General features: G+C 35.2%; 1 long non-coding RNA gene across 1 annotated transcript in view; it reads right to left on the reverse strand.

Moving 5' to 3' along the window:
• LOC138715654 (uncharacterized) overlaps positions 1 to 21,351 on the reverse strand; it is a 92,672-nt gene extending 71,321 nt beyond the window's left edge. Inside the window, exons 1-2 of the long non-coding RNA XR_011336531.1 lie at positions 21,231 to 21,351; positions 18,928 to 18,977 (exon numbers count right to left, since the gene is read on the reverse strand). This is a non-coding gene — a long non-coding RNA (uncharacterized lncRNA). The remainder of the gene's footprint in view (positions 1 to 18,927; positions 18,978 to 21,230) is intronic.
• Positions 21,352 to 25,488: the final 4,137 nt, after the last annotated feature.

A 25,488-nucleotide genomic window follows, 5' to 3' on the forward strand; every position in this document is an offset into this window, starting at 1 on the left:
GTACAATTAACTGGATTTTATTAGAAAAGATTCCAGCTTGGAATGACACAGAAGTAGGAGTGAAATATTGCTGGAAAGCAGGCGTAAAGTGGCCAACTTTCTGGCCTTCACGCAATCACTCTTATTAAGCAAATTTATTTCCCAAGAGCTGGAGCAAAATGACAACTTCAGTTCTTCTTTTTTAGCCTCCGACAAGTGGGTTAAATATTTAAAAATTCTAAGAATTCTGATCAGTATTCAGAATTACTGAAACTGAGTCAGTTTTATTTTTGCTTACCTGGGCATAACGCCAGTGTAGAAAGAGTTTTTACCTTAATGAATAGCCTCATGAAAGGAATAGGCTTAAAGTGACCTCTGTAAAATCAATTTTAATGTTAGAGTATAATTATAAAGACAAGACATGTGTTAAATTTCACGTTTCACTGTACAACATGAAAAATGCCCTTTACATGGAAACATGTGTTTCTTGTATATTTATGGCTGCAAATAACGAATCTGTACTCGGTTTTTGCCTAAGACGAATCATTTTCCAAAAAATCCACAATTTAGTATTTTATGTATTTCCTCGATAATATTGCTATGTTTCCTTAATTTAAATTATTTTTCGAATATCCTGCTTCTTCTATCAAACATTTTCAGTGCAGGGATAGATTTAGACACATTTAGAAATATATATCTACATCAATCATTCACTGCCAGGTTGATCATACCATAATTCCAGCATTTTAAATGTAATTTTTTGTTTACTTTCAGATGTTTCCATTCACCACGTGATACTGCTCATTGAAAGTGCTGTTTGTGGAGTGCTGTTAAGTGTGAAGTACTAATGTTTTAAGGCCTAAGGACACAGTGAACTACATTCAATGCATCATGTCTCGTCAATGTAAAAATAAGCCTGACTTATTTTGTTATGTGTGTGGCGAAGTTACATTCAAGACTCAACAATGTAGCTTGTCGCCATTGGTTAGAAAGGCATATGAATTGTACTTTGGATGCAGAGTTGGAGATCAGGATAAGTCTTGGGCTCCACATATATGCTGCAATTCATGCTCCAGGAATCTGAGAAAGTGGTTACAAGGAAAACGTAGCGCAATGAAATTTGGTGTACCTATGGTTTGGCGCGAACCAAAAGACCACTTAACGGATTGTTGCTTTTGTTTGACAGATGTTAAAAGGGGTTCACGCCCAAATCCAAACACTCTATGCGGTATCCAAACATACCCTCCGCTATGCGACCAGTTTCTCATTCTGAAGACCTTCCTGTACCTACAGCTCCAGATAAATATACTCTTGATTCAGAGGAAGACACTTCAGATGCCCGATGCGGTCAAGATCCAGATTTACAACCCTCTCCATCTATGACATGTGTACATCATGAAATAAAACAGGGAGAGCTTAACGATCTTGTACGGGACTTAAAACTCTCTCAAACAGATGCAGAATTACTGGGTTCTAGGCTACAAGGTTGGAATCTGTTAGATAAAGATGTAAAAATTACTTCATTTAGAAGACGACAAAGCAATTTTGGGCACTATTTTGCGGAGAAAGAAGGCATTATTTATTGCTGTGATGTGAATGGGTTATTTCAGGCATTGGGACATGAACACACTGTCGGAGACTGGTGCCTGTTTATTGACTCTTCCAAACTAGTCTAAAGGCAGTACTCCTCCATATAGGCAATGTTTTTCCATCTGTTCCTATAGCATATAATGCTGTAAATACCAAGGAAACATATGAGGTAATGAGTGCTATATTGAAATTAATTTACTACTCTACATTCAAATGGCACATTTGCGGAGACTTAAAAGTTATTGGAATATTAACAGGCATGCAACAAGGGTACATTAAATTCTGCTGCTTCCTATGTGAATGGGATAGTCGTGACAGAAAAAGTCACTACATCCGTAAACAGTGGCCTCCATGACAAAACTACATTCCTGGCACCAAAAACATATCTCATGAACCACTTGTGAATCCGCAATATGTCTTTCTTCCACCATTGCACATTAAACTTGGTTTAATGAAAATTTTTGTAAAAGCGCTGGACAGAGAAGGGTTAGCCTTCTTGTATCTTAGAAACAAATTCAAAAGTTTAAGTGAGGTAAAGGTAAAAGAAGGGGTTTTTATTGGCCCACAAATGAAATCAGTCATGCACGACGAAGACTTTGAAAATAAACTATCAGAAGGAGAAAAAGCAGCCTGGCAGGCATTTAAATCAGTATGTTCAAGTTTCCTTGGAAACGAGAAAGCTGAAAACTATAAAGATCTTGTTCGTGACATGGTGAAATGCTTTCGTGTTATAGGCTGCAATATGTCTTTTAAAACTACACTTTTTGGACTCACATCTAGATTTTTTCCCTCAAAACCTGGGTGCTGTTAGTGATGAGCATGGCGAAAGATTCCACCAGGACATTGCTATGTTTGAAAAGCGCTTCAGTGGACGATGGAATGGAAGTATGCTAGCTGAATATTGTTGGTCTACTATCAGGGACACTCCACCAGATGCCTACAAGCGGAAACGGCCAAAAAAATTATTTTAGTGTATGTGTTTTCCGTAATGAGTATCGCTGTTAATTTTCTCTCTGACCAATTTGTATAAATATGAAAAGTGGGTCTCCTAAAAAAAACGGTACGTGATGGACCATTTTGGTTTTCAGATATGAATCAAGCACCTTTTGTTTATACAGAATCACATACTTTCATCTAAAGGGCAGACACAAAGTTCAAATTTGTTGTACACTAATGAATAAAGATGTTCTATTAAAAAAATTCCCAGTCTGATAAGTATTACTACAAAAAAACATTAATGTAAAATGTAAACAATGTGTAACTGTACAAAATAAATCTAATTTAATGTAATTTTGTTGTGCTATTAATATTAATACGATATCCCCAAATATTGTCATTAATTATTAGTGTATGGAATGAGAGATAGATAAAATGTTATGTTTTATTTAACGACGCTCGCAACTGCAGAGGTTATATCAGCGTCGCCGGATGTGCTGGACTTTTGTCCCGCAGGAGTTCTTTTACATGCCAGTAAATCTACTGACATGAGCCTGTCGCATTTAAGCACACTTAAATGCCACCGACCTGGCCCAGGATCGAACCCGCAACCTTGGGCATAGAAGGCCAGCGCTATACCAACTCGCCAACCAGGTCGACTGAGAGATAGATTCTTCACATCAAAATATCCTGAATTTTTGTGTTACCGGTATGGAAACTCTACAACTACAGCAACATAGACAATGACATGAAAGTACTACACATACAGCCAAAAAACCAGAAACTTGACACTACAGAAGAATATGAAATTTACAAACATGCAAAAACACACCCCGAGCACATCCTGAACACTCAACTCAATTCCAAAACATACATACTTTTTGACACAATCATGAACACACCCCACCTCAACAGGAAACTAGAAGATAGCGTGGAATCTTCACTAGGCTTCGGACAATGAAGAATACTACTTATAAACTAGTCAGCCAGGTAAATTCCTCATATTAACATTGTAAAGAAGTTACAAAGTTAATCAGTGATTATAAAGTGTTACATGTGTATATAGAAAAATGAAGAACAATAACATATTATCTGGCAATTTCCGCTAGTTCGACTGGAGGCAAGGACGATACTCAATTATTATCACAGAATTCATCTATAACAAATTTAAGTTTCACAGGAATTCAATGCATTCAATATACTTCTTGTATGTATTTTTATTATTAATGTTATGAGAAGTTAAATTCGTAGAACATTTTGTTCCAGTTGACAAAAAATAGCCCATTTAGGAACCAGTTGTATGTAGTAAATATGTAATGGTCACTAAAATCATGACTTTAATTTGGTTCTAATCTTTAGAACGAGTCAATATGAATATATTATATTAAAATATAAATACTTACAGAAAATAATCCTATTAAAAACATTTACCTAACTTTGTCAATGTCAGTTCATGTTTGTACTAGAAGAACCATTTTCTTTCTATGAGAAAACTTCTCACAACACTTTCAGTAAGTCGTCAATGCTATTCTTTCATATTCTAGAATGTAACAACAGTAGAAATATAAATCTTACAACCTTCCTCATTAATACACCGTTGGCACCTGTTAGAAATCTTACAAGCTTCCTCATTAATACACAGTTTGGCATCTGTTAGTTTAAGTGCAGAGGCATAAAAATCTAAAGTGGTCAACATAAAATTTCTCTGGTGCATCATACAGTGATGATACTAAGGGCATATGTCGACATAAACCGTTAATACCGACAAAATATTAGAAAATAAAGACTGGACGCAAATTGTTCATTTTACTTCATTATGACTTGTATTCCACCCAGGCAGAAGTTCGTAATATCAAATGACAACTGTTGTTTTTCGTTTTAATAGCTTATAACTCTTACAAGATTATCAATCAATCTTCTTAATGTATCCATCTGTTTGCTAACAACATAAGTCTACTATAGTCCACTGTAGTCTATTCAGTTTTTGTTTTCCACGAGAAATGAGGGATATTTTGATTGGTGTTCATTATAGATGCTTGTTACTAGTAGCCAGAGTTGGGATGTAGTCAATATATACTGCATGGCTGTGTCTTCTGTAACTGGTACTGATGATTTTAATTTACTTCTTTTGTGGTTTATGGATGGACAGTATAGAAGAATGTGTTCCAGATCTTCATCATGATTATTACACCACAGACAAGTAGGATTATCAGAAATGTGAAATCGGTGTAGGTACAATTGTGTGACAATGTGACCTGTTCTGCCTCTTGTTAAAAATGTTTGAACATGTTTGGGCAAGTTTTTGTACATTTCCATGTCATTTGGTTTCTTTTGTACAGACTGTAAAAGTTTTCCTTTGTCAGAAGAGAGCCACTTGTTGATCCATAGGTTTATAAAATGAGACTTTACTGAAGCAAAAGCACTGGACAGAGATATCACTTGAAGAGGTCTTGGTTGCAAATATGTTGTCTGTTTTGCAATATTATCGACTTTCTCGTTTCCAGGTCTACCACAATGACTAGGTATCCATTGAAATGTTATTTCCTTCTGGAGTTTTTTTAGTCTACTTAGTTATTTCTGAAGTGGAATAATTCTATGTACGTATAGGTTTGGTACATATTTAATTATATTAAATATAGCCCCCTTGGAGTCGGTAAGTATGCAAATAGATTTTTCAGAAATTTGAGTAACACACTGAAGAGCATCATCAATAGCTAGCAATTCAGTGTCAAGACTGGAAGAGGATGAACGTAATATGAAATAACTTTCTTGATATTTTGGAATATAATACCCTGCTCCTGAGTCCCATTATTAGGATTTAGAGATCCATCTGTATAAATTTGAGGGTGATCCTTATACGTGCTGCAGAGTAGTTCCATGCATCTAACTTAAGAATGTATGGAAGATCATTTTTGGAATGATTTCCTGGAATTTGTACGCTATGTTCTGGAATCACCCATTTCCATGTAGGAATTTCGTTCACAACTGGAGTTTTAGCAATGAGTGTGTCTGTGATATAGATTGGTATTTCTTTTTGTTTATTTTATAGAAATTACGCAGGAGATTATCTGACAATTTGAAGAACACCTGAGATCTAGATGAGGCTTGCAATTTTAAATGTATTTTTTGATCCTTTTGTAATACATAGTGTCTGATTGGTTGAATATTACATTCAATTTCTAGGGCAACAGTTGATGTGGTTTTTGGTACTCCTAGGCATAATCTTAAGGCTGAGTTTCGAAGAACAGAAATTTTTTGTAGACGAGTTGCTGATGCTCCTCCCCATATTTCACATCCATAGGTCAATTTTGATCGTATATAAGCATTATAAAACAGACGCATCGTCGTGATATCTGATCCTCATTCCTTATTAGCTATGATTTTGAAGAGATTTAATCGTGGTAGACACTGCGAAGCAACATTGGTTAAATGTGTTTTCCCTAAAAGTTTTCATCAAAAATTAATCCTAGGATCTTAGGAGTTGGATTTTACTGAATTTCTTGATTATTCAGATAAATGTGAGGTTTATAGTTTAAGCTATATCTTCTTGTGAAGACAAGATTATCGAAAATTGTAAAAGACAAATAACTTAAGCCCCTATGAACACACACCAAACAATTATGAAAATAAAAAAAAAAAAAATTTTACTTTATACACTGAACTTTAAGTTTCCTGCGGCTCAGTGAAAAGTGTAATTACAGACATGTTTTTTTCCACTGCATAATACAAGGCAACTTTTTTTATACCCTTACATTTTAAATTTCGGAAAAAAAAAAAAAAAATTCGATACACCCTAATGCATAGGCCTATGTTCATTGCATATTTTTTCTTGAAAACCTCAAGGTATCTATGTTCACTACTTTTCAAAAGATTTCAATAGAACAATTAAAGCATCTATGGCATACTCATAGGCATTGCTTTTTACGGGGGGGGGGGGGGGGGGAGAGGACATCTCTTCATGTGCAATATATTGCGGTAAGTTTTTATTTTTTGTGCCAAGTCTTAGATTGTACAAATCACGTGAAATGCAAGAAATTACATGCAATAACATTACAACTGCTCATTTTATGCCTAACTTATTAAGAAGTACTAGTATAGACGTACAATACTGGTACTTGCTTCTTTATCAGATTTCTGATATTCTTCTGATGGATGAGTTTGATCCAGGAGCTTAATGCCTTTAGGCACTACAACAAGAAAGTCTGAACATGTCAACTCTTTAAACTTAGTTTTTACTAACAGAGATGTAATTATTTTCCAGTTTTAATCTATTCCTAATATCAGCCCACATACACATCACTGAGAAAATCCTTTCCATTGAAATGTTTGAGCTTGGTATTGCCAAGCAAAAACTAACAATAGTCTTTTATTTTCACAGCTGACTTGTTCACCTTTCATCAGTTTAAATATCAGTAGCCAACTTTCCTCCACTGAACACACATCATTGTTCCAATGTTCAATTCTATCTTCTGCAATCGACTTTACAAGAATGAACTCATCAAAACAGTCTGATTCTTCTATGTGACACTTTGGTAAAAACTTCTTCACAATTTCAAAGCAACCGGAAGCAACATTCCAAGAAAATTCAGAATTCAAAGAAATCCACAGCATCAATTTTAATGTAGAAAATGATTCTGTTCACTCCTGGATGTACTTAATTGCAGTATTATAAAATTCAATAACATACCGGTACCTAATTCATGACATATTTCTAAGTCATTATTTCGTCTTCATGAATTTCATTGAGCACAGCCTTGAAAATACTGTGCAAAAACTGTTTCTCTCGTAGGCCCTAGCTCTTCACATTCTAACTTACATACAGCTTCAGAAAACATTTTCAGTTGAGTTTTATTAAATAAGCAGAAAATTAATCGTTTTTGTTTTTCAGAAATACTTTCAAAACAATAGGGCTTTCATCCAATGATAGAAAATAAACTATCAGATCATTATATAGTTCAATAAAATGAGTCAAGGCTGGTAGCAGTGATAGCCATCGAGCTTTACTGTGGCTCAGAACTGTTCTATATTCTAGGCCTATGCAGTGGTGATATCCAAAAAGTTTAACAACCAGTTCTCTCATGTGTACCTATGTTAAATAATTTAACAGCCGGTTCGTCCAAACTAGTGCGAACTGGCTGAATATCACCACTGAGTCAATGTTAACAAAGCCAATGGAACGATTTCAGCGACTCAACTCTAACAGTATATTAGTGAAAATGCTGAAATACTTTACTCAATACTGATTGATAGGGGTGTGATTTTTTAGTATTAATAACATACACTAAACATGAAAAAAAACTTAATTTTATGTATGGAAAATGCAACTTCCTTAATGAAAGTCTAAAATTAAGTGAAATATATCCGCGAATTTTCGCGAAATTGATATAAATCTACGAAATTACTTCATAATCAATATTTTCAACAAAATTCAGGTTTTATGATGAATTGGCACGAAAAATGACTCTTTCTTCCAAATAAAACGTGAAAATTTTATTTGTTATAAAATATACATGAATATTTATAAATATTTGATCGTTCAGCTTTATATACATGTGACATCTGGCAACGATGTATGCATAGTTTCCGAGACTACTTCCAGGGAGCAGTGCAAGAAGACAATGGTTATTTCTCTTTCCTGCAACAACTGCCTTCGTGAGATGAAGAAGGCAGTGCTGTCGCTCCCTCACAGTCCAATGAAATCGAATTATGAATTTAATTAATTGAGTTGAGAATGATGTAGTCCTATGTCACAAAAACAAAACTTTACAGGAGAGCGTGTTAAAGGTTTACATTTCAATGCTATTAGGTGCAGTACCTATCACAATTTCTTCAGAGTGAATTTCTGTTATTTGTTCAGTAAATTTTATATTTTACTAGTAACTTACCCATATGTGTAAGAAATGAACTCGCACAAGAGATCGATTTTGGTAAAAGCGTGGCTTTGGATTAACTCATTCTCAGCCCTTCAATTATGTAGGAAATTATCTGTTAGTTTCAAAGGAAACATTTCAATAATTATTTTTAAAAAATATTTTATTATTTTTTTTTAACTTTCTTTAAGGGTGCGAAATATACACAAAAATTGCTTTTCTTTTTTTTTTTTACGAAATATTAACCAAAAATTAAACCATTTTATTCACCGAAATCAGGGTAAGATAATCACCATAAAATCACACTCCTATTGATTGAACATCAATGGGGAAGACATCTACTGCATTGTATTGTAAACTACGTATGCAACACAGCCAACTCCTATCATATCCCTTTTTAATTGTTCTTAAACTTTGGAGAAAACATTGTCACTCACCTTTTACAATCATCAAAATTGATACTGGTATTATCGTTACCTGCCAATATTGCCACTATTTTATTTGAAAGTTCATGCTTTCACAGACAAGAGATGATATGCTAAACTAAAATATCACATATTGCCAAGTGAGATGTACTGTCTGATAATAGATGTACGGTCTTAGAAAAACATTTTGTCGCACAGATACTTTATAAGTCCCAGAAAGCAGGCAGTGTGCATGATCAGACATACGATGAAACAAAACTAATTTTATTTCCTCAACTAGTCGTGCTCTTATGAACCAGTTCCCTTGTCCTCTGATCATATGTGCTGCCTCCTTTCTGAGACTTATAAAGTATTTGTGCAACAAAACTTTTTTCTAAGACTGTACATATCAGCCAGAATCTCAATCAGAGGAAAAAATAGTTGTTAAAAAAGTAAACTGTCTGAGTGAGAGGCAGTTCATGGCTATTCAAACAATGCTCGTTGTACAGTTTGAGTGATTATTATTAGTGTGAAATTTGATGAACTGAAAGCTGTTAAAGTTCATGTAAGTGGGAGAAAACTTATACAGTAGCAGCACAGAATGCAAAAACCACTTCTCAGGTAATGAACAGATTTTTTATATAAAAAGAACTCTGCTTTTGCTATTGTGAAGGCAGCCTTCATGCATTTAAGCATCAACACAGCTACAATTCTTCAGACTATGAAAATAAATTAAATAATAAAATATAGTGATTCAGATATAGCATGCAAAATTTAACTTGGAAGGACAAAATAGAGGCAATTTTTGAGAATGTTCTAGGAACTTTTTCCATTGAAACTGTTGTAAAAATGAAGATTAATCCTCCCTGTCCATTTTCAATATCAACTGATGCGTACTTTGCATTTTTATGAGAAACCAAATGAGTTATCACAGTGTATTACAAGCACTACCACAGAAACTCTCGGAAAACTTGATTTTAAGTATTGAAAATATCGTTGCTCACAGAGCAGACAATGCATCCATTAGTTATGGCGAAACTTCCTCAGTTCTCCAAAAACTATCATTGGTGCATTCAAATAGTCAAAGCAAATTGTAACTACCACATTCTACACAGTGCATGTAAACACAGCCTTGAAGTTATTTCATTTGATGCAGAAACTTTGGTTTTAAAAATATTCAACACATTTAATCCAGCTCAAAAAATGTACAATCTTTGAGAAACTGTTTTGAATTTTTCCATCAAGATTATCATGAAATCCTTCGCCACATTCCTATTCACCTTATTCAAAGCTGTGGATAGACTCTTCGTAAACTGGAGGCAATCAGAAAAAGTACCTACTTCTTGAAAGTAGGTGAGGAGGGCTGTGATATATGAGATTCATAGGAGACGAAACAGATGGTCTCTGTTCTGAATTTCCTCCATCAAATACTTTTTTATTCCACACAACTATCTCAACCTTAAAGAAAGATATGTATTCATGTGATGTCTATTTAGTTTCATTCATTCATTAATTTATTTTATTCCATAGATCTTACATGAGCAATGAAGCTTTAAGATGTGGAACAAGTCAAAATTTTACAATATTACAATTAAAATTTTTACAGTTTTACAATTTAGTAATTTTCTACAATTTTTACAATTTTGTGCAATTTTTTACAATATTTTGGCGAGATGTAGTGAGATGAGGTGAGGTCCGAGGATTCGCCAAAAGATTACCTGGAATTTGCCTTTTGGTTGGGGAAAACCTCGGAAAAATCCAACCAGGTAATCAAATCAAAGGGGTTGATGCCGAGGACTCGCCATAGATCATCCAGGGAACTAAGAAACGTGCTGAAAAATAGATATATGATGATGAGATTTTAGGTGCAAAGGCAAATCAGGCTCCAAAGAACTCGAACTTTAAGAAACAGTGAGCCTCTAAATTGAAAAAAGAGGCAACTGATTTTTATACAAGAACCATTAACTATCTCGATAAATGGTTCGAATTTCGATAGTTCTCCTTTCAGGTATTTTTCAGCCTTAAAACTAGCTGATGCTACAACAAAAGTGAAAGAAATTTTAAGTACTGGACAAAAACAAATCGTTTCTTCCTTTGTAAAAGATGAACATCTAACAAGTATTGGAAAAAGGAGTAAATATTTTCAGGTTAAGGGTGCCTCAGACTATATTCCACAAACAATAATGGCAGTTCAACATGTGTTTGCTATTCCTGCAGTGAATACTTTTGTGGAGTGTGTAACTTACGGGCTGATGACAGGAATCATATGAGTGCAAAAATAGTAAAAGCTGAACTTAAAATTAGGGAAAACTTTAAATTTGGTAGTGTAGAATTTAACCCCTTTATATAGTTCTTAAAGCTGTGGCATCAAGTTCCAAATACAAATTTGGAACACTGAAGCAAGATTGTTGTTTGTGTAACCTCTTTATTGCTCATATCAGACATCACCAGTATGAATACAATCCAATAAAGAAAAACTGTTTCCTTTGCAGATTCTATATTTAGTGTATCATACATATTCATTTACACTTGCATGTGTAAAATAGCCAGTAATTTTTATTTATTATAATTGGAAACCCTAATCGGGACACTGGGACTCTTCAATAAAAAACAAGAACTATTCCAGAAAAACCAGAACAAATGGAATCCCTATATACATACACTGTTTTCCTTTTTACAGGTAGCAGATTTTTCTCATGGTTAACCTTTCTCTTGTAAAATCCTGAATTTCTTCTTTAATTCCCAGAATATACTGCTTTTTTTATTACAAGTAGTGAAAGTTTTAATTTTGGTCACTCTCTTTTGTAGAATGCTGCTAAATTTCTTCTTTAATTTCCAGAATACACAGTATGCAAGCACAGAGTTCATGAATTAAATGGAAATTCTGAACTCTTCTTTTCCCAAGAAACTTCCCTAGCAGTTCTCTCGCCAAACATTTTATAAATGTAATATTTTCATGAGAATGCTATTTTTGTATTATAGAGGATGTGTGCATTTACAGAGCTAATGTCGAGAATTCTGTAGAACACAAGATTAAAACATTAGACCAATGCCTGGGTTTTCTTTCAGAACTATAATTGACACTTTTCTCATTAAAGGTAAAAACCTCATCTTTCGAGGAGTTGCAAAATTAAATTATTTCTGGCTTTTTACCTTTACAGATTACATGGTGGTATAAGAAGAAATGCTTTTCCTTTTCTTGGGACAAAAGTATTCCTACAACCTCAGTTCTTTGTACCTACTACTTTGTTAAAAACCAAATAAGAGAATTTACTATCAAAAAACAGGACCACTAGTGGAAGAACAAGACCTGCTTCCTTTCTGTACTTGGAAAGCGGAAATGCAAAAGCTTAGATCTAACTTTGTATGAACAAAATTCCTGTCAGATCATGACAAACTCTAAGAACACCAAACAGAAGTTACAAAATGAAAGACTCTGTAAATGTGGAGAACAAGAACAAACGGAAAGTCACACTCTTTTGACTCATCTGATTGGAAAGGAAAGACAAATCGATGTGTTAAATTGGAAAAATCATATTAAAGAAATTACCCCCAAAATTAAATTCAGCATGTTTTTCTATTAGTTCTATGCAAGAGATAGTAAACATCAGTACCTTAAAAACAATATACAGTACTTCGCATATTATCACTCGGTAATGAGATTTAGAATAATATTCTGGGGAAATTCTGAAGATAGTAACAGTATATTCCTACTACGACCTAGGGAACTACAAATAATGTCCAGTATATTTTTTCATTAATAAACTTCCTCGTATGTAATTGTGGAAACTTTGTAACTGATCCAACAGTTCATAGCATAAATACTCGTTAAAAAACGACTTTCATACTCCATCGGCAAGTCTATCGTGCTATCAAAAAGGAGTGCATTATATGACAATAAGAATTTTTAATAACTTCCCTATGGATATAAAAAATCAAACTCAAATTAAGGAAGTACCTAATTTCTCACGCCTTCTGTTCTGTAGGTGAATTTATGACATTCAAAAACACTGCATGAATATTTCTGTCTTGTATTAAGTAAAGGTAAAGGTATCCCCGTCACATACCATGAAGGCACTTGGGGGGGGGGGGCATGGAGGTAGAGCCCCATGCTTTCCATGACTTCAGCACTAGAATGAGGTGGTGTGGTCGGCACCACGCTCCAACCGCCTTTTACCCCCGGGAAAGACCAGGTACTCAATTTTATATGAGGCTGAGTGAACCTCGGGGCCGTTCTGGAAGTTTGGCAACAAGAAAAATTCCGTCATCACTCGGGATCGAACCCCGCACCGTCCAGTCCATAGTCAGCTGCTCTACCAACTGAGCTACCCGGCCGCCTCTTGTATTCAGTATCGATACTAAACCTTTATCTTGTACTAGTGTATTGTAAAACTATTCTGTATGTATTTTAACTAGGCTGTGACTATAATGAAGACTTTATAGTACTATTAAGATTTTTTTTTTTTACATATTCTATCTGTGAAGCGATATACGAATAATGTAAATAAAAACAATACAATACAAATTATTAGTTCATAGTTCATTGTTTCTGTGGTTGCTTCTTCTTTAAGAAATATACTTGCCAAGAAATAGGGTGAATGGATAATAAATAAATGCCTGTAATGAACAACTGTCACTTTTTAAGAAAATCTACAAGAAAATCATACATATAGTAAAACAGTATATCGCCAATCAGACTTCATTTTAATTCTCAGAAAATATGACATCAGATGAATATTTTTAGCTACATTCTACACTATTGTGATAGCAAATCACTGTTAAGTGCAGACTCGAGGATTCAGACGTTCAAAAGTATATTTCAACCTACAAAGCTACGATGATTATCAATACAACAGGATATACATTTCAAAATTTTGTGTGTTTAATCTAGGACGATTTGGGATTCCATGTATAGCACCTGTCAGGATGAAATAAAATTGAATTTAATAAGTAAATTGGTATAGAGCTTCACTCTTGTGTATTTTCAAATTTAAGAATAAAAGTAAATTTTTTACAAATTGTAGAATGAATTCACATCCATCAGCATGGAGTGATTCAGTCAGCAATCAACAGGCAAACAGCACTGCCACTGAAGGTAATGGGCCAAGTGAGAGTCGGACTGTACAGACACAAACCAATGGCTATTCAGTCTAAACAAATGCTTCCATATGGTCAAAATGTGAATGTTGTTGTTCAAATGACTAGACGTTTGGCAACAAAGCCATTAGTCCTCTTGCATTCTTCCTAAATACTCTAAGTTCATGTCTTCATTAGAATTGCACAACACACAAAAGGGAGAGTTACGTATTCCAATCCTGTGTAGATGTTCTGCTAGACAGTCATGGCCAGTAATTAATCGATAATTGCAACTGCAGATTTTCGTGGTAATTGAGGAGCAATTCCTGGATTAGATTTAAGAATTTGCCACTTCTTGCTTTCAGCATTGTTTTTGCAGTTTTTTATGTACATTGACAGACATTTTCTCTTGATTAATTAACAGTTTTACAGAATAGTAGGATAAACTTCATTTCGTTTTTTGTGGGATTTTTATGCCTTTCTTAGCCAGAAAATCTGCGGATTCATTCCCAATCAAACCACAATGTGATGGGATCCAATGAAAAATCATATTTTCGTTTTAATTTTCTTAGATAGTAAGTATATCATTTTTCTGCATTCGTGCATTTGTTGTGATTTAGGTGAGTAAAGACTCGCAATTGCTAGTATAGTTGCTTGAGAATCTGACAATATATTGTAACAGTATCCTTAAATTTGTTTATTCTATATAGAAGGTTAGTTAAGGATGTATGAATTGTGGTTATTTCACCATCAAAATACGTAGTACCAGTACTGAGTACCAGACTGTTATTTCTGTTTCGACTTGAGGGAGCTTCTAAATTTTGTGCTTAAGTCAATTCTGAATGAAGAAAGATGATTCAATTTAAGCATTCTATTCCACAGGGTTTTCATATGATATTCATATGTGGTAATAAACTAGGCACTTGAAGTTCAGAGATGGTTCCATACTATTCCGCAGTACACAAATTGTAATAGACAGAAAGTATTAAGAATAAAAAATCTAAACAAGAGCTATTCCCTCATCAAATCCCATCTAACCTTACTGCATAGAGTGGGGTTATCTGTCACAGATCTTGGCCTACCTGTTACAGACCTCATTCTACCTATCACAGAACTTGGACTATCCACCATCAATCTCGGTCTATCTCTCACTTATCTATCCTTTCATAAAACCTCCTCTAACCTTATTCACGGACAGTAGGGTTGTAACAGACCTCAGTAATTATGTAATAAACATCAGTGAGGCCGCCAACTTCCCACAATAGAGATCCAGAGCACATTATGTGCTCTGGACCTCCGGAAAATGACCTTGCTGATGCTTACTACATAATTACCCAGACTTCGATTGTATTTCTATAATTTTTTAATTTGATCCTTTCATTTTTGAGATATCACTAATATTGCTACTGTTATTAGAACGAGTCTTGGCGGTAGATTTAGCAGCTATCATCACACAATGAAAAGTGCCGTACCGGTATGTATAACTGACAAACCAGATTATAAAATTACTTCTTTACTATAGCGTTGCCACGTTAAGGTACACATGTATTTACATCCTTGGGTTGTAGTTGAGTCATATGTGCTAACGCCAATTTTACACCGAAAGTAGAATCTATCTTTATAGAGATAAAACAAGAACTAAAGCAGAACATAGCAAAACACCAGAAGATACTCAAGATTGGAGGAAGAAGATTGCCATTCTTAAAAAAGCAATCATAACAGCAAAAAAGAACAGTTTTAATACATTTGGTGAAAATATTAATTACAGAACATATAAATTTCTGAAGAATATTTTCAATACACAGGAAAATACTAGCCACCCTATTATTCATAATAACAAAACATTAACATATAGTAGAGATATAGCAAATGCATTTAACAAACACTACTCAAACTCTCACAGATTACATCCCAATATCAAAAAAACTGAAAAATTTATCAAAAAAGAATTACATAAAAATAATAAAAACAATATTAGGCCTACTAGTACTATCACAAAACCTGAAATATTTCATCAAAATTGTACTTACAAAGAATTAAATATAGCCATACAAAATTTAAAAACCAAGAAATCTCCTGGTCCCGACAACATTCATTCAGAATTTTTTAAACATCTGGGGGAGAAAGCCAAATCTGTACTTTTATCCATTTTCAATTTATCATGGAACACCTCAATTCCTGCAGCTTGGAAAAAAGCAATCATTGTACCAATTCACAAAAAAGAGAAACCTGCTCATGATGTTAATAGTTATCGACAAATAGCACTATTAACCATGATAGCAAAAACTATGGAGTCAATGATCTCCAACAGATCAACTTGGTATTTAGAATCTCAAAATCTTCTATCTCCAAGGATTTCGAGAACTACACTCTACTAATGAACAAGTCATATGCCTCGGCCAAGGAATAAAAGACAATGTTAACAAGATAGAAGATACCTTGGCAACATTTATTGACTTTCAATTAGCATATGACTCTGTTCGGAGAAATAAATTATTATTAAAACTCCAGAAATTAGGTATCTCCAGCAATATGTTCAGACGGATAAAAGAATTCCCTTGTCAAAGATTCATTGCTACTAAATTCAATAACTCACTTTCTAGTTACAGACAAACATATTGAGGTCTACCCCAGGGCGCTGTCCTCAGCACAACTTTATTCAATATTTATATAAATGACTTACCCTCCCTATTAGAGGAATCAAACATGAAAAACAGCACTATTTGCATACCAGTATATAGTTTTGTGGACTTCTGGATCTCACAGATATAGACACAAAATTAAAATTCTGCTCTTAAAGCTCTAAATCAACTACATGAATGGAATACGTCAAATTTTATGACACTCAATTTCAGCAAAAGTAACTACCAAATATTTTCACTTGGTAAAAAAGAGAGAGAATTCATTATCTAATACAATGGCCAACACCTTCCTAGGACTTAAGAATCCAAATATCTTGGAGATATTTTAGACAGTAAGTTAACATGGAGCAACCATTTGAAATATATTTCTGAAAAAGCTCGTAAAAGATTCTCCCTTCTGAAAAGACTAGCAGGAAAGAAATGGGGATGCTCTAGAAATACTTTGAACACTACATACAAAATGTTTACACAGCCAGTGCTGACGTACTGCAGAGAAGTTTTAATTACTTCACCTTTCATAAACAAAATGAACGTGTTCAAAACCAAGCTCGGAGGCTCATTACTGGTGGAATCAAAATAACTCCAATAGATTCTATGAGACTCCTCAGTAATATTAACAGCATCAAAATCACTATAGAAGAAAAAACACTGATCCAATATGAAAAACTTATCAGATTACCAGGAAACAATTGGCATTCATACAGTTCTCTCTGTAGATTAAAAACTCAAAAATGTTTCATATCCATGGTTGAAGAGTTAAAACAGAAAATCAATATCCCGAATTTAAAAGAAAACTTACAAATTAAACCAAATCCTTTAACTCTATTAAATACAGAGTATAATCTAAATTTAACAGACGAAATACTGAAATCAGAAGTAAACACTGAAATAAAGACACAATTGTCTTTAGAGACAATTAATATTAGGTACCTTTCACAAAACTGGCTTCATTTATACACCGACGGATCCTTGATCTCCAGGGAACAAGATGCAGGTGCAGGTGTTACGTGCTGTCTCTTATTACTTTATAGATCTCTTGGATATGGAACAACAAGTTTTGATGGAGAAATCATTGCAATAAGTGAAAGTCTCAGGAATCTTCTATGCCACATCAATAAATTTTAAAATGCAGTTATATTGTCAGGCTCCAAAGCAGCTATTCTATCAATAGTTTCTAGACACACACCTTCATTTCACACAGCAGAAATAACTAAAATGCTCTCTCAATTAATAACACTCAATAAAAGAATTGTATTCCAATGGATACCATCCAATTGTGGAATCCTGGGAAACGAGACTGCGGATGCTTTAGCAAAGAAGGGCAGCACTGCTACTTACAGACCTGTTACTAAATCTACGAATTACTCTGTGAAAAGATTTATTAAATCTACATACTTAGACTTCAACAAACAAAATTTGATAACACAATCTCAAGGGAAAAAATGGAACTCTCTGCATCATAATCCACAGTTAATTCCTGATTTATCACGCAAATCGTCTGTAGCTGCATTTAGATTGGCAACAGGCCATGACTGTTTGGCCAAGCACCTGCATAGAATTGGAATATCAGTCCTCTAACTGCCCATTGAGAAACTCATATCAAGAAATGGATTCGGAACACGTCAAAATCTGTGCTTCAGTGGCTGACCATGACAATATCTTTGAAAAATATTGGAGTGCAAGAGGTCAAATGACTTTATTGTCAAACGTCTGGCATCAGAAAACACCGAAAGTAAGGTTCGAAAATTGTTGTGAAAGTGATGGCCATTGGAGAGGTGTGAGCAAATAGAATCTCTCGAGGGAGATGGAAGGGGTAGGCGGCAAGAAGAAGAAGCACATGCATCTCATTTTCTGATTCACAGAGAAATGGCGAGTTTTCGTAAGGTAGAATCAGTGTTAGGTTAGGCTAGTTTAGGCTTTTGGCATGCCTTGGAAGAAAGGGCACATTCTTAGACAATTGTAAATAAATGAAAGGCGTAGCAAAAGCCTAAACTAACCTAACCTGTCACTGATTCAACCAAAGCGAGTTTGAACCAGTGTCAGGTTAGGTTAAGTTAGTTTAGGCTTTTGATATGCCTTGAAAGAAAGGTCACATTCTTAGAGTATATTATGCAAGGCATAGAAAAAGCCTAAATTAACCTAACCTAACCTCACCTGACTTAACATGTCTAATTCGATATTAAGAAAACTTGCTTTTTCTCTGTGATCAGTAAGAAAACGCAAGAAAGTGAGATGTATGTGTTGTTCCTCACTGCCTAATACCTCTTCCACCTCGACGGTGTATCCCTCCTGCACGCATCTCTCCACCAGCCTCCACTTTCACAGCAACTTTCGACCCTTATTTTGGGGTAAAATTTGCGTCGACACTCAATGTCCTTTTATTTTAAGATATCTATGACTCGTCTAGGACCTAAGAATATAAATACATACCTTAACATGGTAACGCTATAATCTTTGTATGGAAGATTATTTTGTGTAACCTGTAATGACCAGAAAAAAACGAATAAAATTACATATAAAACTACGAGCCATAGCAGAGTGAACATTGAATTTCTCATCTGGAATTGATTTATTAAAGAAAATATTTAAGACAGAGCTAACATGCTATATCAGAATTTGTCCATGTAGGCCTATATAGGCTAATTGCCTACAGTTTACGTACATCACTCATAATTCTAAATTTCCTTTACAAGTATTTGGTACATTTTGTGGGTTCTCTTTCTAGTTTGTTGTAGTACGCGGAAACCTGTGGTTTCCTGTGAACGGACATTCGAAGTTTTCTATTCATTTCTCACAGGTGATAATGGTTACCGTTCAGGTCCATAACCACACCTCAAGCAATGTCACAATACAATCTCCGTGCACAATATTCTTTGCCATGATTATCTATTTTCTCTTGGACAAAATACTAGTGAAATGTTCCCTGGACCTTCATAAATTTCATCAGGAAAACATCCATCGTCATGGAACATTATTGCGAGAATGAAACTGGTGTACGTAAACTAGTCTTTATTATTATTATTATTATTATTATTATTATTATTATTATTATTATTATTATTATTATTATTATTATTATTTTTTATAATTCTCCTGAACAATGGAAGGAGTCCATAATCGTACCTATCTTTAAGAAGGGGGACAAGACTACTGTAGTAACTTTCGAGGAATATCACTTTTCTTGACGTCGTACAAAATTTTGTCCAATATTCTTTTGAGAAGATTAACTCCATATGTATATGAAATTATTGGGGATCATCAGTGTGGTTTTAGGCATAATAGATCAACTATTGATCAGATATTTTGTATTCGACAGATAATGGAGAAAAAATGGGAGTATAAGGGTACAGTGCATCAGTTATTCATAGATTTCAAAAAGGCATATGACTCGGTTAAGAGAGAAGTTTTATATGATATTCTTATTGAATTTAGTATTCCCAAGAAACTAGTTCGATTAATTAAAATGTGTCTCAATGAAACGTACAGCAGAGTCCGTATAGGTCAGTTTCTGATACCTTTACTTTTTAACTTTGCTCTAGAGTATGCCATTAGGAAAGTCCAGGATAACAGAGAGAGTTTGGAATTGAACGGGTTACATCAGCTGCTTGTCTATGCGGATGACGTGAATATGTTAGGAGAAAATCCACAAACGATTAGGGAAAATATGGGAATTTTACTTGAAGCAAATAAAGAAATAGGTTTGTAAGTAAATCCCGAAAAGACAAAGTATATGATTATGTCTCGTGACGAGAATATTGTACAAAATGGAAATATAAAAATTGGAAATTTATCCTTTGAAGAGGTGGAAAAATTCAAATGCCTGGGAGCAACAGTAACAATTATAAATGATACCCGGGAGGAAATTAAACACAGAATGAATATGGGAAATGTTTGTTATTATTATTCCGTTGAGAAGCTTTTTATCATCCAGTCTGTTGTCAAAAATCTGAAAGATAGAATTTAGAAAACAGTTATATTACTCGTTGTTCTTTATGATCTTGAAACTTGGACTCTCACTTTGAGAGAGGAACATAGGTTAAGGGTGTTTGAGAATAAGGTTCTTAGGAAAATATTTGGGGCTAAGAGGGATGAAGTTACAGGAGAATGGAGAAAGATACACAACACAGAACTGCACGCATTGTATTCTTAACCTAATATAATTAGGAACATTAAATCCAGACGTTTGAGATGGTTAAGGCAAGTAGCACGTATGGGCGAATCCAGAAATACATATAGAGTGTTAGTTGGGAGACTGGAGGGAAAAAGATCTTTGGGGAGGCCGAGACGTAGATGGGAAGATAATATTAAATGGATTTAAGGGAGGCGGGATATGATGATAGAGACTGGATTAATCTTGCTCAGGATAGGGACCAATGGCGGGCTTATGTGAGGGCGGCAGTGAACCTCCGGGTTCCTTAAAAGCCAGTAAGTAAGTAATTCTCCTGAAGAACTACACTAAAGGAAACACATCTCCGTTGTCTACTAATTACCAACATATGCGAAAAGTCCAAGATGAATTACTAGGGAATGATCCGTTCCCCTACAATTGCATCCTGGACCTCTTGAGTAGGCTATTATATTAGTAACAAGAGGGGGGAGGCTATACCAGTGCGCTAGACTATACAGTTACTAAAGCAATAAAAAGTATATCCTTTACTGTAACCTTTCAGGAGAATTACCTCACTTTTTACCATATATACTAAGAAATTTCACATAAAATGAACAAAACTTACCACTAAATCACATTTGCAAAAGTTCCGCCAGTTCCGGAACAAATTCACAACAAGTCGACAAGGCCGGCACCGTTCCGTGCCGAGCAGGAGATGACGTGCGCATGACGTAAGAATACGTAGGAATGGGCGCATAGTGAATAAAAATGGAGCCCGTAGAAGGACTTCGTCCGCAAAATAACAGATAAAGTAATCTAACCCAACCGTCCCGCAGACTTGGTCCTGCTCTTCGCTATTATTAAAATCCGCAGAACTCCCTCGGAGTTGGTCTTTCTCAGAATGGCACGGTAGATTTCGTTTCGACCTACAGTATACTTAAGAGTAAGTTTGTCATTAAACATAATAAGAAATCTTCTTTTATGTAATCTATATTTGTTGCCATCTCCACACGTCGAAATAAAATTACCTTAGCGATAATTTCATAACTGGACAATGCGAACCGCACAGCAGCGCCGACTACGCTCGCTACTAGTGACCTGGCCGTACCGAGCCATGTGAAATAAAACAGAATAGAAATGTTACTAGCAAAATTAGTGACTAATTCTTTAACAATTCACTGCTCTAGTCAAATGCAAGATTTACGGAGTATAGCGGCAATTATTTGAACGCACTAAAAGAGAGTGAACGTTTTCGAAGATATCATAACACGTTATCACAGCGAAATGAAGGAATATATGATGTGGTGCAGGGAATATCTTTGAAATCGGCAATGAGTCTAATTGACACTAATGTTATATTCTCATCAAACCTTACCTAACCTTATCACTGATAGTGTGTTTGACACGAATATTATTTCCCCATCAAACCCTACCTGCTAGCAAAACTCAGCTCAGACTCCTCGTGGCGCGCATGCTATATCCCTCTTACCCCCCCCCCCCTCCCGCAGTAGGCGGGAGCATACGTCATCTGCGTGAGACAGTCATGCCCGCTGGTTTCTGCGCACTGAGTTTTCCTTGTTGGATGCCTATAACATCAGTGGCAGTGGTTTAATTGATATCAATACGAGTATAATCAAACCTTACTAGTCGGCCTGGGTAGCGCAGTCAGTATAGCGCTGGCTTTCTGTGCTCGAGGTTGTGGGTTCGATCCCGACCCAGGTCGATGGCATTTAAGCGTTTTTAAATGCTCAATACCTTTAGACAAGTTTTGTTAATGTCCTCATTAAAAAATTTAAGAGAAAGAGAATAGTTTTGGTTAACTTAAATGAAGTTCCCCTAGCACCAAAAAGAAGTCCTTTTACTTCCCATGTATTAATATTCATTTTGTATTTCTCACTGAAGTGAGGAATACATGGATTGTAAATAGACTTCTTTTCATCGTTAACGTTATTGGCTTGTTGACCATCCTTCTCAAAACGGACAGTGGGGTCAAGAATGAGGCTTCTTTGATTCTGGCGATCGATGGCTATAATGTCTGCTCTTCTCATTGACCCATTCTCAGCCAAATAGTGCACTTCTTCGTAAACCTCGCACTTCGCCTTCAGAAGAATGGTTGCGATGGAGCTTCTCACTTTATGGTGGCGATTGTTCCTCAGTAATTCTCCTTTAGGACAATAACCCAAGGGTTTCTATTTTCCTGCATTCTGGATGACGACAGTTTTGATCTTGGAAGGAACGACCTGGCACAGATCGTACTGCTGCGATGTTTGTGGACATCTTTATGGCATTGGTCCACTCTGAGGATGATATCCCTTTTCCATTACTAATCCAAGAGTTGTTTTTTGGATCTTCACTGTAAGTCTTGTGGAAGATGACACCAATTATTAAACGACCTCCGCCGTAACTCAGATCTTAAACTTCGTCCTGTTATCGAATGTGCTTCTGCGTTGTTGGGAATGTTTAATTGTGAAAGAGCTTCTTGTTTTTCAATTTAAAGATTCCTGCAGAAATGGAGATGTTCGTTATTTATTTTTAGAAAACTTCTGGCAATGTTGTAGTGTTGGAGGTGTACTTCCCATTCAGCATTAAATAAACCAAGGCCACGAAGATTTTTCGGAGCATATAACATGTCATTCGGACAATCGTGCGGTAAACCCACAATTTGCTTAGCACCTGAACGAACAATTTTGTCAATATTCAATATTAAAACATGCATGCATTCATGCACTATCATATGACAAAACATGCACAGTGAAGCGAAAAACATAAATGCACGCACTATCAAAATTTAGTTCTACATTATGTTACACTTTTTATTTTATTTTCAAACAACTTACAACTAATTTCTCAAAATTTCTTCACTTAAACTAATGTGTTTATCTGAAACACGTTCTTCAACACAGAAAATGATCTTTCTACGCCACGAGAGTGACAGTGCACACTTAAGCGAAGAAATATGGGACAAAGCGAGGTCGAAATTTAAGGTTTTTGCATTTCCGCATGATCATGATTCCATTGGGGATCGAACCCGCGATCTTCCGACTTTGCAGCATTATGCTTTAGCCGCGAAGTTACTCAAAATACACAAGTACTGACATCTTTATACAACAATCACAATAAACTACATCACCGCCCGTCTTTAAAAATCACTTTTCCTCAACCATTTTGACACAAGATCTCTTCTTGCAGTTCTAACAGGAGCCATGACAACACTTCAAATTCGACACAAAAGTATAATAAATTGCAGTTTGCAAGCATGCTGCTTCTGCCTTCCTTTCTTTCAATATTTTGACCTCCGACTTGTAACGACAGAGTTAGGGGTTGGAAATTCCAGTGTAACAAAGGAATGATTTAGAGGAAAGCCCAAAATAGTTTTTAGGTAGGATGCCACAAACCATATTACAGGGAGCCTTCTCTTATTTTTTAATAGACAAATAACGTGGAAATAACGAGGCAACATTCATAAAAGGCACTACTATGCAAGTTAACATAATAAAGTATACACACTAAAGGCATAAAAAAGGAAATAATATGCAATATAAGTCTAAATAATGTATGTGCTACTAAGTCTAATACCTTCAAAATATGTATTATGTATGAATCTACTCCCATAAAAGGCCAAAACATCCAAATATGAACGGAAGGAGTACGATTATTTGGAATCTATGTCACAAAACGAATCTTTGCAAAGTTCTAGAAGTGTAACCAGCTTACAAAAAAACATAGATTTGCCTGGAAATCCAGGCTCTATATATTAGACATTTTTATAGTAGGCCTATTACGCAGTTCCCGGGGTATGGTTGATTCATGCTGCAATTTATAATAATTGTGTTACCAGAGAGCATCCTTCCGATAATCTTATGCAATAATCTTAATTAAGCCAATAACAGTGATATGGTTTTTGTTTTAGTGTTTCACATGCTAGAAAGTCATATTTAACATATTCTGGTTTTCTTTTCATTATGATATTTCAATCTGCGGTAGTGCGTTTGCCTGTTGATTAGGAGTTGCGCTGGGAAGTGGGTTCGATTCCCGCTTGGGCTTATTACTTAGTTGGGTCTTTTCCGTCCCAAACCGTGAGGTGAATGTCAGGTAATCTATGGAGAATTCACTCTTAACATATTCGTAGCTAGAACAAGCTTCTGGCTATGTGTACGGCGTTCATGATGGCAATAATTATCTTTAAATCAATGACTATTCACTTTACACTCGTGTGCAAAACATCGACGGATTGGAATACAAATGGATGAGCGTCTCGCCGCCGTAGCGAAGGCTCTGTCGCGGTGGAGTAGCAATTAGTCTTGAATACATTTATATTAATTTGTTTTCCTTACAAAACCAAGACTTTACTAATCTTTCATTGTGAAACCTGTGAAGAAGCTGCTTCATTTCACAAATGACGACATGTTCATCATGTTTGGGCGATGTACAAGTGGAACTTGTGTTTGCTGTTACTATTTCAGTTCTTTCTCATACGTCAAAGTGCAGAAACGTTTAGTGAAGAATCTTAAAAAAAATGCACTAGGCCTATTAAAAATGGTCCTTGACTGTAACATAAAGGCTCGATCAGGGAGTGTAGACATTGGGACATAATTAATGCCTCTTTAGTGAAATATTAGACGAGGCTCATACATAGGCCTACATAGACAACATACATACACGCATATATACAGAGTGACCCATTTATCTTGTGCACCTATTATAACCTTTTTGTTTGGTATTGGAATTTTTGTTTTTGAGCGTTATCTTAGAACGAGAGGCTAACATGAGTGTGGAGATTTAGTGCACGCAACTACATTATGGTACAAGATACACGTGACGTCATCAATTTTTCAAATAGCACTACATACTTTAATCTTGTTACATTGATTACACACATTAAG

Source organism: Periplaneta americana, chromosome 15 (assembly GCF_040183065.1).
Source record: "Periplaneta americana isolate PAMFEO1 chromosome 15, P.americana_PAMFEO1_priV1, whole genome shotgun sequence".
In the NCBI taxonomy this organism is placed as follows: domain Eukaryota; kingdom Metazoa; phylum Arthropoda; class Insecta; order Blattodea; family Blattidae; genus Periplaneta; species Periplaneta americana.